At 52.3% G+C, this 18,943-nt stretch overlaps 1 long non-coding RNA gene across 1 annotated transcript; it reads left to right on the top strand.

Annotated features, from left to right (window-relative positions):
- The first annotated feature begins 514 nt into the window (after positions 1 to 514).
- On the top strand, positions 515 to 3,473 carry LOC309864678. Its single transcript, XR_014311682.1, has 3 exons — positions 515 to 777; positions 1,696 to 1,837; positions 2,217 to 3,473. It is a non-coding gene; the product is annotated as an uncharacterized lncRNA (long non-coding RNA).
- Positions 3,474 to 18,943: the final 15,470 nt, after the last annotated feature.

The raw sequence follows: 18,943 nt of genomic DNA, 5'->3' as shown, positions 1-18,943 counted from the left end.
CTGCCTAGCCATGGCCTGACCTCCTGAGGGCCCAAGACCTGCTCTCCCCTCTCATTTGGCTGGAAGACCCCCCCCACCCCTACTGTGGGAATTCTAAGCCTCGAAAGTTTTTTCGTCTCCCAAACCGCTCTCCTGTCAGAGCTGGGGGTTGAGGGGAGCAGCGCCCTGGACTTTACCCTCCCTTTCAGGCTCACAAGTTCCCTGGGCTGTCTGCCCTTAAAGACACACATGGACCAAGTTCAGCCAAGAGGGGAGGCAACCCCAAGAGGTATGTTCAAAGGGCCACGATCCTCCTCTTCATGTGTCAGCCCAGCACCGCCCCAGGCCACCCCTCTGTCTTCACCTCCCACCCATCCTCGTACACACTGTCCTCCGGGGCTGTTGGTGACCCAACAGGTAACCATTAACCCCGAGTGAAGGTGCTGGCCCTTTAAGGCTACCCTGGGAAGAAATGACAAAATCACCCCACTGGACTTTGTGCCCTGAGGTTGTGGGGGGGGGGGGTGGACAGGAATAAGGCCTGGGAGCTACAAGCAGCCGGCTCAGGCCAGCTGGCAGCCAACAAGTCCCTTTCCTTCTCCCTTCCTCTGATAGGTTAGCCCTGCTCGTGAGAAATGGGACCTCTGCTGTGCACACAAGTGTCCAGGAGGCACACTCTCGCTGAAGAGCATCCTCTCTGCCCCAGCTGCTTCTTCATACCCTTCTCTTTCCAACAGGTATCTCAGCCTGGGCCATCTTTTCAATGCCTGTCTGCCACTGGACGAGGAGGAGACCCTGGTAAGGACCACTTTCTCTGTGCCCCACCTCCAGACCAGCCTGGTGAAGGCACTGGCCTCGTGAAGGAAAAGGGACAAAGGGTGACTCTGGGAGGGACCTCAGGGGGGAATCAGAACACTTGCATTCTGGCCCCTTTGGGTTCTGGCCACATCGCCCCATCCGGACCAGACCCTGGGTTCTAGGTCACTGCGGGACCTCAGGAGTATCTCTGCCCATCTCCGAGCCATCATGTTTGGCAGTAGGCGACGGGCCCTCTCATTGCAGGCTGCTGGCTGTGGCTCCTGATGGGGCAGGGCTTGCTGGGGAACAGCCTACATTCTCCCCTTCTCCAAGAACCAGGCCCCAGGTTGGTCACTGGCATATCTTGGACTAACAGAGATGAGCAAGGGCTCTCTTAAACACCTTGACCACATGAATGGTTGTGTAAGAATGCTTTAAGGGCCTCAGGGGCCACCTCCTCAGGGAAGTTTTCTCTGACTGTCCCAACATTTGGCTCCAATGCTGAAGACTGTTCTGGTAAATATCTCACCTCCCTGAGGTCAGGAACTATATCACCTCCAACTCTGAGAACCAGAATGAGCACAGCGCCTGGCACATTGAAGGCTCTGGCCGAAGGTCTTTTTAGTGAAAAATGCATGAACATCAATAGTTTTAAAATATCAGCACTGCACACCAAAGGGGCCCCAGCTCTGAGGAAGGATGTGCTGGTTGGGCCAGGACAGGCCCAAGCTCTTAAATTACAAACTTGGGTGACCTTGAGAGATTATCTGACCTTCCTGGCCCTGCTTTGGCCCAGATCCCACAGGCAGTTGGTTAGTAAGCATCACTTAGGAGTCCACTGTGTGCAGGACACAGGGTTGGGGTGGGGATCAGGGGGTGACGCGAGAGAATAAGAAGACCCAGTCTCTGCATTCACAGAGCCTACCTGTGGTTGAAGGCACCCACCTAAAAGAGCAACAGCGAGCAGAAGTCGGGACAAGATAGAGAGGCAGACCAAAGGCAGGAATGAGAAGATGATAAGAGCAGTGTGGAAGCAAGCCCGGCAGGTTTCCTGGAGGAGGTGAGTTCTGAACTGTAGACCCAGGACGTTAGTCTCGATCCTCCATTCACCAGTCTATTGGATCAGATGTTGTCACCGGCCTGTGAGGACACAGTGGTAAACAGACACTGTCCTCATGGATAAGTGAGGACAGCCTTATGAAGAAGCCAGCATCTTGACTCAGGTGACCACATAATCTGAGATGAGGCCTGATAGATACAGAAACCACGTGCAGAAACAGGAAGTGCATCTTGGAAGGTCAAATGAAGAAATCTTCCTGGAGAATCTGAGCTTCTAAGGAGGCAGGAGACAAAGTCAATGAGAAGGGCAGGAGGAACCTTATAAGGCAACAGGTACCTGACAGATAAACAAGGTTAATGAGGACCTGTTGTTTCTCCAGGTTCTTGGTGACCTCACCTTTGACCAACAATTTCCTGGCACTGGCTCAGGCTGCCAAGCGGGGTAGAGGGGGAGGAAGAGGAGTATAAACAGCAGGTGAGGCCAAAGGTGGTTCTGGAAGGCAAGGGGCACATTCCGAAAAGTCTCCCCAGCCTGAGGCCTGTGGCAGGGCCCAAAGTCCGATAGCGAACCCACACCTGCATTCCAGCCATCCAAAGGGACCATGAGTAACTGAGAACCCACCAGAAAGGATGGCCCCCGGTGCCTGGGAATTCCTCCCCTCCCCAGCTCCCCAAGTGCCCCCTTCTCCAGGAGGCCTTCTGGGTTCAGTGGAAGGAGCTGAAGATTTCCATCTGGGCATGACCTCCTCCCCGTCGGCCTCCTCCTCTTCTCCCTTCTCCTCACTCCCCCTGCCCAGAGTGCCAGTGGGAGAACCTAAGAGGTAGTTGCTAGCTCCAGGCCCACGCTGCCAGTCACAGTCTGTGTGATCTCGGGTAAGTCACCCAGCCTCCCCAAACCTTGGGTTTGTCATCTGGAAGACAGAGCTGCTGACAGGGAAGGCTTTCACAGGGTTTTTAGAAAGAATAAATGAGATAATGTACATGAAATAAAAGTAGACATTACTATTCTAAATGCTGGGTGTTATTCTGGTATCACACAAACTTCTCATTTACTCAAGAGGAAACAGGTCCAGAAAAGACATGAAAAAAATTGGGGAATGGGGTACTCTCTCTCTCTCTTGCTTCCCCTCCTCCTTCTATTACTCATCTTAGTCAGCCTGGCCTTCTAAATATGGGCTCCTAAGCTTTAGGGCACACAGAACCCTTGGAGAACGCAAGAGCAGAGAACTTTCTGTCCCCCAGACACATTCATTGGCCTACCCCCCAAATCTGTGTGAGTGATTTCAGGCAGCTTATTTGCCTCAGGCTGGAGGTGCTGTCTCTGTGACAGATGAGAAGGAGAGGCTGCCACAGTCTTCAGGTCATGCTTCCATAGTCACAGCTCCGGGAAAGTGAGAAATGACAAGGGGCAAAGCCCCAACTTCAGGGAGCAAACCTCAGCTAGAGGGTCCCCCAAAGCCCTGGGAAGGAAGTCCTATCTGAGACCCCACCCCTCCAAATAGCTCACCACCCTCTTCCTACCCGCCCCCCACATTCCCAATCCACAAAAACCCCTGAGCTAGTTCATTCCATTCTGGTCCTTGAAAGTCAAAAAGTCAAACAGAATCTGAGAGGCTATCTGTGCAAACCTCTTTATCTTTCCAGATGAGGAATATAAACAACAAAAGATAGATGGACTTGCTTGAAGTCACCTGGATAATCAGTACAGGAGCCAGGCTGAACTAGCCAACGCCGTCCCCCAGTGTGCGCCAAGAACCTACTGTGTGCTCTGGGCCCTGCTGGTAGGGGTGGGGCCGCCAAGAATTGATGAGCTGCAACTTGATTGGCCAAGCAAGCCTAAAATCCTTGGAATGAGAGCACAAACAGGTTACCAAGCTCCTGATTGTGTAAGAGAGCTTGCAAAATCTCTTCAAGTTAGCAAAGGCAGAACTGGAACGTCGGTCCATCCATCCATCCATCCATTCGTTCATTTGTTCATTCATTCAACAAATATGTATCAAACCCCAAACGCTAGGCATGAGCACGCAGTGGTAAATCACCCAGACCAGGTGCCTGCTCTCCTGGAACTCTAGAGAGGGAGAAAGACAATAAACATGTAAACAAAATTAATTCAGCTAGTGAGGAATACTACGGAGAAAATAAATGATGTAATGGTTGGCGTGACTGATATCGTCGAGGGGAGGTGCTCAAGGGAGGCCTCTTGGAGGAGGTGATATTTGAGCTGACTCCTAAAAAATGAGGAGGAGGCATACAGACAAAGGTGTGGAGCTGGAATGTTCTAGAAGGAGGGAACAGCAAGTGCAAAGTCCCTAAGGCAAACATGAAACTGATATGTTCAAGGAACTGAGAGATCAGTGTGTATAGGGGGTGAGAGAGGCCTCCAGGAGGTGGAAGAGGTGGTCAGGAGGCAGGTAAGGAGGGCAGGATTTATGCGGCAAGTGCGGAGGGTTTAAGCAGAGAGGCAGCGTGATCCCACATATGGTGTCAAAGCTCAGCCTGGCTGCTGGGAGGGGCACGAATTGGAGGGACTAGAGGGGAACAAGGAAGCCACAGAACCCAGGAGAGACGGCAGGAAGAGTGGAGCAAGGGGTGGAAATATTTTTGAAGTAGAACAGGCCCCAGGATTGCTGATGGATTTGGATGTGGGCCTCAAGCAAAAGCAGAGATCAAATATGAAAGCCAGGCTGTGGGCCTGAGCGACCATGGGGGTGGCGGTCCCATTTCCAGGTACAGGAAAGTAACAGGTTCCAAGGGAAGCCAAGGGTTACCAGTTGTGTTTCAGGACAAAAGAGCCCAGTGTCCTTTGCTCACAACCTTTTCCATTAATGTCTAGCATAGAAGAGTGTCCACATGACAACAAAAGATAGAGCCTTTTCAAGAATTCAAAGGAGGTTGTAACAGAGGATGGGGAAGCAGAGGCCTGGCTCTGAAAATGGTCAAAATCTCCAGAACTGTATCCATCACAGTAGAATTTCAAAATTATTTTCCTTCTGGGTTTTCTACACGGTGCAGCAGGCAGCTGGGCCATGCGGCCGGGGACAGCGGGGCTGGCAGGGCACCCTCGTGTACTGGTGTTCGTGGTTCTCTTGCTCACTCTTTCAGCCCATTTTCACGTTATACAAATGCAATTGCTGGATTTGGGCATGGTTGCTTTTTCTAAGCCGAGAGTTTCTTTTTATCGGAAAAAACTACCAGCTGGGATCAAATACAAAACCACACTCTCGGTGTCACCTTCTGAGGGAAACCCAGGTATTAGACCCTGCACCCAGAGCTCCTGCTGGGGGCCTCCTGGGTTGCGGGGTGACACTGACCATCTCCCCTGTGCCTGTTAGGGCAGACCCCAGAGAAAGGTGACGGATTTCTCATCTAGGGATTCTGGGTGGGAAACCCAGCCTCTTTCTTCCTGTATCCTGTAAGGCTTCACTGGAGCCCCCACCCCCATTAAGCCCTTGGGGTTAAGCCCTTCTCAGCCCTGCCTCAGCCGTGCTTCTCACCTGGGCTTCTGCTAACTCCTGCCACATCCTTCCTCTTTCTCTTCCTCCTAGTAACCACCCTATGGTCCTTGTCTACTTTTTTTTTTTTCTTTTAAGATTTTATTTATTTATTTGACAGACAAAGAGAGTGAATAAGAGAAAATAAGCTATGGGGGGGGGGCGTGGAGAGGCAGAGGGAGAAGCAGTGTTCCCACTGAACTCAATGAGGGGCTCGATCCCAGCACCCTGGGGTCATGACCTGAGCCAAAGAAAGATGCTCAACCGACTAAGCCTCCCAGGCGCCCTGGTCCTTATCTACTTCTGACTAGAGATGTCCAACAGTCTTCCTCATGTGCCTTTCTCGCACTAAGCCACCTCCTCCAGAAAGCCCCCAGTGGTTAAGCCTGATGCCATCATCTACCTGGTAGTACAGTTTCTGCCCGCCCCCCTGATCTGGATACAGATGTATGATCATCCTAGGGAGAGATAGAGCAAGAGCGAGAGAGCTTCCCCTTCAGACGGGGGAGATCTTACAGGGCCTCAGAGTGACCAGTGGACATGCCCCAATTCTCTTCTGCAGGAACTGCCCTCCCCCTACATATGGGCTGATTCCTGGTCATTGTCCTGCCTTCCTACTCTCCCTGGTCCCTTCCATTCAGCCAACAAATATTTACTGGATGCCTCCTCTGAGCCAGAGAAGTCCCAGGAGCACACCAGTGAAGGAGGAAGACAAAGCCCCAGGTGTCTGGGGGACTGTTGTTCCAGGTGGAGGGACAGGTTATAAACGGAGACATTGATGGGGGAGGGGTGAGAGGGTAAGTAGAGGCAGAGGGAACAGGTCCCTCCCACAGGGATAGGTGCTAGTCCCTCTCTTAACAAAATGAGCACCTACTATGTGCTGGATCCTGTTCCAAGGATTTAAGATACATCAGTGAACAAAACAGAGACACTTGCCCCTGTGGTAGTTTAATTCTAGTTGGAGGTGAGGGGAGACCAGCACTGTATCATGCACATAACAAAAGCTTTTTATAATGTGAGGGCATTAAAAAGTGATCAGCATTTATGGGGCACTTGGGTGGCTCAGTGGGTTGAGCCTCTGCCTTCGGCTCGGGTCATGATCTCAGGGTCCTGGGATCGAGCCCCGCATCGGGCTCTCTGCTCAGTAGGGAGCCTGCTTCCCCCTCTCTCTGCCTGCCTCTCTGCCTGCTTGTGATCTCTCTCTCTCTGTGTCAAATAAATAAGTAAAATATTTAAAAAAAAAAAAGTGATCAGCATTTAGGAGACAGAGTAAGATGAGAGACAAGAGCGTGGGGGAAATGTTGCCATTTTAAACAGACAACTCCAGGGAGGCCTCATTTTGCAGGTGGTATTTGATCAAAAATTTGAAGAAGGTGAGGGAATGAATCCTGTAGACAGCTGGAGAACATTCCAGGCAGAGGGGGAAGGTTGTGCAAAGGCCCTGGTGCAGGAGTATGCCGCATATGTTTGAAGGACAGCAAGGAGGCCTGTGGAAAGGGAGGACCTGAAGACCAAAGTCAGGGAAGAAGCCAGGCTGGGAAGGGAATATGGAGGTCCTTGAGGGCCATGTGAGGGCTTTGGCTTTTACCCTGAGGGAAATCAGGAGCCGCTGCAGGTATCTGAGCCCGAGAAAAATGTGATCTGAGCCACCCTTTCCTCACTAAGGGGCATAATTGTAGAAAGTGATGGAGGAGGAGGCTGCTGCTTGAGGTAATGAGATCAGTGGGTCTCTGAGGAAGAGCATCTAAGCTGGGGTCTGAGGGGCAGAGATTGGGTGCCCCCCCTTCTTCCCCCTCCTCATCCTCGGTCTGTCAACCAGGCCGAGCCTTCTGCTGTCAAACTGCACCTCTCTCTTCTCCCCTCACATCTCCTTTCTGCTCCCTCATCCTCTCTCTCCCTCCCTCTCTCCTCCCACCCCCTTGCTGACCCTCCCTCTCTCCTCATCTCCCTCCTTCTTCTCGCCTCTCTTTGTCTTCAGCCTTGCCCCATGGGGATGAGGGCTTCCCCCTTCCCAGAGTTCCTAGGAAACAATTGTAAAACCACTAGGAAAGGCCACAGCAGGCCCTTGGCAGGAGGGAGGAAGACAGATTACAGTGTCTGGTCCTGGATGCTCACCCTGTAATCAGCAGGGTGTCTTAGGTGGACAGGGACACTGGGGCAGGCCCTGCCAGGCCAGGACTTCTCATCCCCAGTCCACTCCTTCCCAGCCCCCCACCTCAAGCAAGAGCGGGGAGAGAGAGAGAGAAGGCATCTTGCAGGCTTTCCCTCAGCCCAGTCTTCACACCTTAATAGGGGGAGAAGCGAAAAGAAACTTCCAAGGTTTCCAACACAAACCCTCATGGTGGGACCCAAGGGCAACAGTGCAGCCCCGGGTCACATAGTCAGATTCAAACCCAGGATGCTGTCCACAGCCATGACTGTCTCATCCTGTGGCCCAGTCCTCAGGATCAAGCAGCAGGTCAAGGCTTCTCCAGGAGCCCCTGCCTCAGGCAAAGAAGACAGGGCTGGCAGACACTCTCTAAGAGCAGAGCAGGATAGCGGGTTATGGGCTGCTGGCTGCTGTCTCCAAAGGGAAAACTCTCCCATTGACCGTGACCCTAATCCCACACCTCTTAGGGACAGTGGATATGGCTCAACACAGCAGCTCTCCTGTCCTCTAGGAAAGGAGCCTCACAAGGTCAGCCTCCCGGGTCACCTGTCTGTCCAGGAACAGAACCAGCTCTTCCCGGCTATCAGGTGCCACGCGTGGATGTGGCCTCCAGCACCTGAGTCATCTGTGACTCATCGCCCTCTGCCCTAGGTCCCAAGAGGGTTGGGCTGGGTGGACTCAGCTTGGGAATGGGATAAGACCTGTCCAGTGTCCCTGCTTCAGGCAGACCTGTCCCTGTCCTCTCTGAATTGAGACAGAAAGAGTCAGACCCCTCATGGAGGACACCCAGGTCAACACACATTTGCTCACAGAGGAGCCGGAGCCCTCCCACCCTCACACACACATGCACGTGCGCACGCACACACACATGTACATACACACACTCCCTCGCAGTGCCTTCTCACTCACACATGTGCTGTTTAGACCCACATCCCCCTGAGTTTCCATCTAGCCCAGAGCACAAGTCTGGGAGTCAGGGTTTACACTTACTTCCCTGTATGACCTCAGAGAGGATTCTTCCCCTTTCCAGGCCTCAGTTTCCTCCTCTGATCTGGGACTCACAGACCTCCAACATCCCTTCTATTCCTAAATCACAAGAGGGATTTTAGGAAGTGACTTCAGACCTGTGGTCAGCCAGTGAAGGAGAGAGTTAGCAGGGTGAAGGTGAGCATGGCTGAGAGAAAGGACACTTCCCTGGTACTCTCCAGATCATATAGCAAGAAAGGCTATAGGCAAACACTGCAGGGAAGGGGATGGTAAAGCCTCTTCCCCAAAGCAGTCAACTCAGGGCCTCCAGGGCCCCACTGCAGTCAGCACCCCAAGGAGAAGAGTCACAGAGATAGACTTCCACAGGTCTCCCCTTCAGACTGGGGCTCCCTGTGGACCCGGCTGTGTCTACACCTAAAACTGCGCCTCCCTGAGGCGGGGTTGTATCTGTCCCTCAGACAGGAGCCCTCAGGGTTGTGTCTCCCCACCTCAGACTGGGGTTCCCTGAGACAGAGCTGTTCTTTTCCTCAGACTGAAAGCCCATAGGTCAAGAGCTTTTGGTTTTATCTTTTTTTCCCAAACCAAATCGTCCCTCCCTGAGTGAGCCTGACTCAGCACTAGGACCTGTTCCCCATCTGCCTGTTTTACCATACGTGAGTCGGACCCCCAAGAGGACAACCCCTACAGAGATAGAGGCAAGAAGTGATATAACAATCTAGCAGCCTACCAACTTCCCAACTTTTTCCCATCTTCTCCTCAGTTCCTCTCCAGAATGTGGGTCCTACCTGGTCCTTAATCCCCAGAGGAAAGGGCAGTGAGTTTCAGAGAGCCGGAGATCTGTCAGGTCACACTGCAGAGGATCCCCAGACCCTCACCCTTTCTGTCACGTCCACCCACCCAGACCCCACAACTACTCCTGGAAAGGACCCCTCCCCCAACCCTCAGGAAGGGGTTAATGAGTTTTAGGGCTGGCAGGGTGGAGGGCAGTTAGGAAAGTTAGGGAGGGAACAGTGTTTCTCCACTTGGCCAGAGCTTCGGTTTCCCAACACAGTATTACTGTGGGGCAGAGACAGGCAGCCAGACGGGCTGGGCACCACCAAGCTGAGGATCTTAGCACTTTCTTCTGTTGCACTGGCTGGGGAACCAGCCCCAGCCCCTGAGGGCCCTCAGTGGGGAGGGGCCTGATCTCTGGGGAGGGTGGGTCAGCGCCCACAGAGGCAGGGCAGGAAGATACGACTACCACCTGGGAGAGTGACCCCTCAAGAGGGAGCTGCCAGCTGGCCTGGCATCCATGAGGTGAAGAAGAGTAGCAGACACCTACCTCCAGGTCTCCAGCTGCCCCTGCCACCTTCTGTCACAGCTTCAAAAATAATGTCCTCCTGACATTTTTGTTTTACCATCATCCCTGTGAAAAATACAACCTTCACTGTGACCCCTAAACACGTATGAACATACATACCCCAAGAGTTTCAAGAAATAATATTTACCCTTACTACACGCAAGCCTGTCGAATATTTTATATTCTCTTTCAAATTTAAGAAAAAGCATAATGCTGCTGCAAACCCTTAATCTGACCTCCTGACCTCCTGACAGATCACAGTTCATGGTTTGGAAAACACTGTCCCAAGGTCAGCAGGCTGGACACATTGCCACTGTACACAGAGGGACATTGAGGCCCAGGGAGGAACCAGAGCCTGCCCCATGGGTCTCAGAGCCCCATCCAGAGCTCAGGTGGCTCCTACTGCAGAATTTCCAGAGCCTGGGGACTTCTTGAGAGCACTGCCTGCAAAAACAAGGCTGAGGGAGAGGATTACCACTAGTAGACCCTCAGAAAAGAGGAGAAGGAGGTCTACTGAGAAGCAGGCTCTCCTAGGGCTCCCCTAGGTCCTAGCACTTGAGACATCAGGCTTGGGCATAAGGTTCATTTCCTCCAGAGATGGTCTTAATCATGATGGGGAGGAGAGTCGGAGGTTCCCGGTTGGAGGGGCGATGACACAAAGCCCCTCCCCTCTGGGAGTGCCCAGTCTGAGGAGGAAGACCCTGCCTGCTCCCAGAGAGCTCCTCATTTGTTTCACATCTCTGCCGCAGGCAGAAATTATGGACATATCCAGAACAGGGGCCCAAATATAATGTCTACACAGGGAACCTTGCTGGCAAAGCTGCAAGAAGGATGAGGAGGAAGGAGAGAAGGATCAAAGCACCTGGAGGGGGGCGCCTGGGTGGCTTAGTCTGTTAAGTGTTCAACTCTTGATTCTGCTCAGGGTCATGAGATCGAGCCTTGAGTTGGACTCTGCACTCAATGAGGCACCTGCTTCAGACTCTCTTTCCCCCCCATCCCTCCCCACTCTCTCTCTCTCTCTCACTCGCTCGCTCTCTCTCTCAAATAAATAAATAAGTCTTCAAGGCACCTGATGGAATCGCCTAGGAGGAAAGTCTAGCCACTCCTTTCAGGTAGGGTTGCCAAACTAAGTACAGGATGCTTAGCTAGATTTGAACTTCAGACAAATAATGAAAATTTAACTGGGTGTCCTGTATTATTATTTGCAGGGTCTGGCAACCCTGCCTCCAGGATATTTCCTCTCTGTACCTATCAGGGTCGGGGTGAACAGGAGGCATGTGTAGGACTAATAGCAGAAGCTCAGATACCCGGTACCCAGGGCTATGGGGGGGTGCGCAGAAATAAGAGTCCCTAGAACCCCTTCAGCCTCCAGCAGGCATACCTCAGACCCACAGACACCCCTAGCTTGAGCAGCCACCTTCCCTCTCTCCCCCAGAAGTGTGGCTGGGATGGAGAAGGCCAGGAAGAGCCTCTGGAATGGGCATGTGGTGGTGGGCAAGGGAGCGAGTGGCTTCCTTCGCTCCTTCTCAGCAACCACACCAGGCCGGTTGAGATAAGAGTCTTCGGGGAAACTTCCTTTTAGGCCAAAATCAACGGCAGGGCCTGGCACCTGTGGGCAGTTTCTCTGAAGTCATAGGGTCTGGGGAGGGTTTACCAGCATCAGGAGGAACTCTTTCCCAATTCATGTCTCTTCTGCCCTCCTTCCTCCCAACAGCCCCCAGCACACAAACCCACAGTTTGGGCTTTTAGCATGGCCACTGGCTTTGCGCAGGGCAGAGGGTATGGCTGGGTGGCCACAGCCAGAAGGAAAGGAGACGAGTCCACCGGCCTCACTGGGAGGGTATTCTCTGAGCTCTCATAACCTCTGTGGGCACAAACATCCCCTCTCCCAGGCCCAGGAGCAGGGCTAAGTGCTGGGTCCCAGATCCTGCCTATCCCCCACTCATGACTAAGAGGAAAGGAAAAGCTGTTTCTGTCTTCCCTTGTGGGTTTCTACACTGGCTGTTTCCACACTTCTTACCAACTCAAGGGAATAAATCATCTGAGTTGCTGAGCCTTTGTTGGGTCCTGTAGACCAGCCTCGAGGAAGCAAGCCCAGAGTTGCACCCCCATCGTCAGAGACTCTATCCCGGTCCTTAGGGACCCTGACAGAGGGATGTGACTAATGCTCAGTCTTTTTCATTCAAGGAGTACTGTAGTTACTGAACCCCTCTTAGGTGGCAATCACTTCATATTGTTACCTAACTTAACCTGCATCAACAGCTGAGAGATATTATGCCCATTTCACAGATAAAGACAATGAGGCCCAGAAAAGTCAAGTAACTTGCCCCAGGGTCGGACGGCCAGAAATTTCTGCTGATGTGAAAAGTAGAGCCCAGCTCTGTGGGATCCCAAATACTCTCTTCCCACCACCCTGTGCCCAGTGACAGCAGCAACAACTGCTGACCTTTCCTGCACACCTACTCCATGTCAGCCACCGCCTTAGGTCTATCCACGTTTGCCAGATCCTCAGGGTCATGGCACCCATTTAACAGCCAGCCACTAAGACTCAGAAAGGTAATTCTGCCCTGAGACACAGTTTAGAAGTGGTCAGGGTTGGAGCTGTCTTTTAGGTTTGGTTTTGGGGCCTTGGCAACACAGAATTAGCAGCCAGGATTTGAACCCAGGCGGTCAGGCCAGGCTGGACCAGAAGTGACCCGGCGTTATCAGTCCTGTGGCCGCCAGACAGAGGGTTATTAATATCCAGGAGGTGCTATTGCAGAAAAATCAGCAGCTCCCAGAGGGCAGCTCTGGGCCATGGGACGACAGCCAGGTCAGCACCCGCGCCCCCACCCCCAGCCCCATGGGGGCTCAGCCTGAGAAGCCGGATCCCTCCGAGGAGCCTCACAGCCCCTGCCCTGGGAGCCCTTACCCAACCAGGCAGCCACCCCGTGACTGGTAGCCGTGACCCCTGTCACACTTGCATGTGTGCGAGCCTGTGGACGTGCTCGTGTGCTAGAAGACCTGTCTTACCCCAGGAGAGAGGATACCTTGAGGGTGTCTGCTGGGGATAGGCCTTCCCCCACAGGATTCCAGCCTCAGCAGGCCAGCAGGCCCTAAAGGCAGGTCCAAGCACCTTCTCTATTTCTCAAGTTGGATGGAGGGGACTGAGAGTGTATCCACCAGGAGGAAAGCCTTGGGGAGTGAAGCAGAGGGGACTGAGGTTGGAGATGGAGATTCCTGTGTCAGAAGCAAAACCAACCGCAAACACCCTCCCTGAATATTTCTCCAGAAGACATCCTCCTGCGGCCTCCCCAGGAAATGGAAGTTTCCAGCTCTCAAAGTCCCAGGGAAAGGCTCCTTCTCCCTGCTCCAGTCCCAGAGGGCTATACCTAAACACAAACCTTCTCCCCCACAAAGATCCTAGAAGAACAGGGCTTCAGTCTTGGCGGGTTTCTGAGGTGGGCCCCCTGAGAGCCTCCTCCACGGGGGGCCCCTCAGATGTAATCTGGGAACAGTCCGAGAGCAGTTAGCCCAGGCAGCCGCACCTCAGGCCTGCAGGTTTTCTGCCCAAAGCCCAGCTGTGTATAGAAGCGTGGACACAAGACCTCCTCTTTCAGACTGGAGACCTTTGGTGTGTTTGGGGAGACACGGAGAAAAGAATGGCCTTGTGTTCTAGTCCTGTTCATTTGTTCCTTAATTTCTCAAATACTCATGGCAGGCCCACTTCACTCCTTGCCCTGGATTCGGAGCCCTATAGGGCATCATCCCTTACCCGGGGGGGCTCTCTCCACACTCCCTCCCCTTAGTGCGACCCCTCTTCCCACTCCTGGGCTCCAGGGCTGGACTCGCCTTGGCTTGCCTCACTTCTCACTGAGAGAGAAAGGATCTCTACTCACAGATTGGTTAAAAAAAAAAAAAAAAACCCGGTTGTGGTATTTCAGTTTAAAAATTTTTAAGTGAGGGGGCGCCTGGGTGGCTCAGTCTGTTAAGCAGCAAATTCTTGGTTTCAACTCAGGTCATGGTCTCAGGTCTGTGGGACTGAGAACCCTGTGGGGCTCTGCCCTCAGTACAGAGTCTGCTTGTCCTTCGCCTTCCCCTCTGCCCCACCCTCCCCTTTTTGCAAGCATACGTGCTCTCTCTCTCAAATAAATAGATAAAATCCTAAAAAAAAAAAATTTTTTTTTAAGTGAGAAGGAAAAAACCTAGCCAAATTACACCAAAGTAGGAACTCAGAGAAGAAAAAAACATTGACGTGGGGACTAGACCTACGAACATAATCATAAAGACTGGCTTTGAGCACAATCTCCCTACCAGGTGCTGTACTAGGTACTTTGAGATGTCATCCTCACCTCTTCTCCTCAAGCTCACATGCCGGTGTGATTGTGCCCATTTAAGAGAAGAGAAAGTTAAGGCCCAGAGAGGTGATTTAGGCCGTAGCCAACCCAGGCTTCTGACCTAGATCTGTCAGAAGGCTTGGAGGGGCTCAGGGCAGCACAGACTGGTTCTACAGGGGCACCAGGCAGGGCCCGCAGACCCACACCTCCTCACCTGGGAGACTTCCAGTCCTGGGATGATGGCGTCTGCTGTACACAGGATGGGGAGCGGGGATATGGTCTCCCTGCGGGGAGTCTGAGAAGGTGGTGAATGAGGTTCTCAGACCTCCCCAGCAGAGGGGACAAGCCAGGCCCCAGGAGGGGGATCAAGGTTGGCTTCTGTCCCACTTGGAGCGAGACCCAGAGACCATGAGGGGATGCGATTCAGGGCCCAGACTGGTAAGCTGCGCTCAACTCTTAACAAATGGACGCCTGGGTGGCTCAGTTGGTTGAACGACTGCCTTCGGCTCAGGTCATGATCCCGGAGTCCCGGGATCAAGTCCTGCATTGGGCTCCCAGCTCCATGGGGAGTCTGCTTCTCCCTCTGACCTTCTCCTCGCTCATGTTCTCTCTCACTGTCTCTCTCTCAAATAAATAAATAAAATATTTAAAAAAAAAAAAAAAAGGACAGAGAAGCCTTGAGGGACCTGTCAATGTGTGTTGGGAGAAGAGGGAAAGATGAGGGTGAAGGTCCCAGAAGGGCTCAACAGGCACCCATATCCTGTGATTCCAAACTTCTACCACAGCCAAATGAAGGCACGGGAGTACCTTCCTGAGAGTGGTTTCCATCTTAATCAGCAAAGAAGTGTCTGCCGGTGGGTCTTCTGTCTCCTCCCTCAGACTAGAACCTCTGTGAGGACAGGACACTACCTGAGGGCAAGGGCCGTATCACTCCCTCAGACTGGGAGTTAACTGAGGGCAGTCCTTTACTTCTTTCACTAACAGACTCTCATTCCTCCATCCAACCACCATCAATGCCGAATGCAACCTTTTAAAAGCTATTTCAGATCTCAGGCCTCTTGTCCTGAGGAGACTCAGACCCAGGCCTTCTCCCCTAGGTGTCTCAGCCTGATGGGTCTTTTCCCTTTGAACTACTGCTCCTCTCCATTCTGGCTCTTCCCACTTGTGAGTGGCTTCCGTCCCCTCCTCTGCAGATGCTCAGCCAGGCTCCATCTTTGCTTTGCATTTTTCCTTTCCAAGTAGATAATAAATATTTACCGATTCCTTCTCTCCCCTCCCCTATTCCTTGAGTCCTGATGCCTGATGGCCTGTGGATATGGCTGAATTGTCTCTCTCCCAACAATTCTGAGGCCAACCTAGCAGGGCCTCTCAAGAGGATCACCTCCTTCATTCCCCCATCTCTAGGCTGGGATGTGCCACAACCACCCCTAGTAAAGGAGAGGTCACTCCATGCCAAGGAACAGCACATCTGACTGGTATTCCATAAATCCTGGAGGAGGGGAGGGAGATGGAAGGGAAGGGGGAAGGAAGATTCTATTGGCATTTCCTCCAAATTCCTTGTGTTTTTCTCTCTGCCAGTTCTCCTTAACGTCTAGTCTCTCCCCCTCATGCTGTAGATGGGGCCCCTTCCTCCTGGGAAGCCCTTGGTAGAACTGTCTTGCTCTCCTCACTCCAAAACTTTGGACAATACTTTGTCCTGCTTGGGACAGCCCTTGTCCTGAGTCTTCCCACCAGAATTCCCAACAAGATAGACCCCTGGTCTCTGAGTCTGTTATACATATGTCCTTCCTTCCTTGAACCTCAATCTAGCCCCCCAAGACCATCTCACATACCAATAAAACACTATGGGTGGGAAGGGACAAAGGACCAAGCCCTGAGGAAGTGACCATTTAGTTGGATGATATAGTTATGATTGCTTGGTAATACCCACCCCAAAAATCATAGCTTGAAATAGCAACAGTCCATGTATTTGCTCATAACTGTGTACATTTAGGCAACGATGGCTTCTCACTCTATGTGTCCTTGGCAAGAGCTGCTCCCCTGGGCCTAGGGAATGCAAAATGGCTTTGCTCCCGTGTCTGGTGTCTCATCTTGGGGTGGCTGGAACAGCTGGCAGCTGTTCCTGCCTGAGCCTCTCTCTTTCCCTCTGTGGCTCTCTTCCCAGCAGGGTAGTTGGACTTCCTCACAACATGGTGGCTGCCTTCAAGGGGGACAAGATGGAAAACTGCGTTGTCTCTTAAGGCCTTGGCCAAGAAGCCCTAGAACGGCTCTTCTGCCATATTCTCTTTGTCAAAGCAAGTCCTATGACCAGCCCAGATTCAAAGGAGGAAAAACGGACTCTGCTTCTTGATGGGAGGAGCGGCCTGTGTGCACAGGGATGGCAAGAAGAGTTGGCAGCCCTGGTCTCATGCAGGCCACCATGATGGTCCTCATATTATGAAACTGATCCAGAATCAGCCAGGTCTGTATGGATCTACCCAGCTTCCTTGTGGGGGTCAGGGGGTGGGGGAAGAGAGGAGGCTGGCATTGTCCTTGGAGAAGCAAGAACTCGCAAGGCCTTCAGGGCTAAGGCCAGGGTCTGTCACTGCTTAGGGAAAAGGGAGGGGGAGTCAGGCTGGACAGATCAGAGCTGAGAAGGAGCATTGTGTATCTCTGGGGAAAAAAGTGGCCAGGCCAGAGAGAAGAGTGTGAGTCCCACAGAGGGGAGATGATTTGGAACAGCTTGGCACTAGGCCTCGCACCAGGTTGGGGGTTGAACAGGTCTTATACAACTGGAGGATGCAACATTTTCATTTTATCCTTCTTTTCCCCATGGTCTATTTAAAGACTGTTTCTCTCCTCCAAGGCTGCATGTTGCAATTTCTTTCGTGCTTAGGTTTCGGATCTTCCCCTGACAAGCCCCAGCCCCTGGAGACATCTCTTGCCTCGCCTTGCCTTACCACACTTGGGGACTCTGGATTTCAGCCCTGGGTTTTGGCCACCACCACATCCTCCCCCTGTCCCACTTTTTTTCTGGCTGTTTGTATTCAGTCTAGACGATTCATTTTTACTTGTTGATGTTCTGCCCTAGCCTGGGGCAACCACGGTGTGGTGGGACCGAGCACTAGAGTTGGAGTCAGGAAAGCTGGTTTAAATTCTGGCTGGGCCATTTACTGGCTGTGCATAATTTCAGGCACGTTATTCACGCTCTCTGAGCCTCCTGCTTCTCATCAGCAAGCAGAAATCGTGAGCCCCATCTCCAGGGTGGCTAAAAGTGGGAAATCGTGCCTACCACTGGCTTCTGTCCCTAATCCCTGCCATGGACTCATTTCTGTCCTTGCCCAGCCCTGTTCAAGTGTCTCCACCTATCAGTGAGCTCCTCCACCAGACACTGCGGCCAGCCTCTCCTGCCTCCACGGCCTTGGGATGAACCCCTTGGTTGCCTCGGCTTCAATTTCACAATGTGTCATTCAACAAACGTTAACTAAGCATGTGCTATATTCCAGGCACTGTTGTGGGAGCTAGAGGTACAGCAATGAAGGAAACAGACAAAAATCTTTGCCCTCACACATTGCCTGCATTCTAGTGGGGACAGGGGTGGGGCATGAGGGGTGAGGGGAGAGACAGACAAAAGGGAAAGTAAATTTTAGAGCTATCTGGTCCAAAACAGTAGCCACTAGCCAATTGTGTATACTGAGCCCTTGAAATGTGGCTGCTCCCAAATGAGATGCACGATTTAAGAACAAAGCACACATCAGATTCGAAGATTTCACTCAGAAGAAAAGGGAAATCTCTCTTTAATAATTTTTACATTGATTAAATGCTGGAAGTTAGGGTTAAGTAAAATATAGTATTAAAATGAATTTCACCATTTCTTTTGACCTTTTGAAATCTGGCTTCTAGAAAATTCCAAATCACCTATGTAGCTCACAGGGCAGTTCTCCTAGACACCACTCTAGGGTGGGTGAGAAGATGGCACATGTTATGGGGAGAAGGGGTGATAAAAGGAGGATCCAAGTGTAGAGTGAGGAAGGGTTGTCAATTGTAAATGAAGTGGTCAAGGTGACCTCCCTAAGAAGGTAACAAGACTTGAAGGTAAGACAGCCCCCACGTTGCCAGGATTGGAGAAGAGTGCTCTGGGAAGTGGAGACAGCTAGTGCAAAGGCCCTGAGGTGGGAGAGTACCCATAGTCTGAGGAACAGAGAGGCCACAGTAGCTGTTGTTGAGTGGCCAAGGGGGTTCAGAAGTCATAGAATCAGGAAAGTAGAGGCTGCCCAGATGGTACAGGGCCTTTTCAGGCCATTGTAAGGACTTTTATTTTTTTTCTCTGAGTGAAATAGAGTCTCTGCAGAGTTTTGAGCCAAATGGTGACATGATTTGGCTCACAGTTTCCCAGGCTCACTCTGGCTGTGGTGTGAGAACCAACTTAAAGGGGGTGAGGCTGAAAGAATTAGGGAGCCAGTTCAGAGGCTCCAGCAAATACCCACTTGGGATGAAAAGAGTCCCTATCGCACAGGGCTGTGGTGTGGATTCCGAGTTAACCAATGGAAAGCTCTGTAGGACAGAGACCTGGCCTCCCATCTTCCTCATGCTGTAGTCAGGGGAGGCAGAAGTAGCCACCACCCCCTCAGTACCTCCCCCTGGAGGGAGACCACAGTCTCCTTTTGGCCTCCGTGCCTCCTGCCTGCCACAATGCTGGGGTACTCCTTCGAAAACCCCTCAATTGCTGCTCATCCCTGACAGGCCAGAGGCTCCTGGCATGGCATTGCAAGCTCACTGTGAGCCAGCCCTGCCTCCCCCCTGCCTCCACACCTCACCCCTGCCCACCAGAGTCCCCACTCACACT

Source organism: Mustela nivalis (genome assembly GCF_964662115.1).
Source record: "Mustela nivalis genome assembly, chromosome: 5".
NCBI classification, from domain to species: domain Eukaryota; kingdom Metazoa; phylum Chordata; class Mammalia; order Carnivora; family Mustelidae; genus Mustela; species Mustela nivalis.
This window is presented reverse-complemented; position numbering and strand designations above follow the sequence as displayed.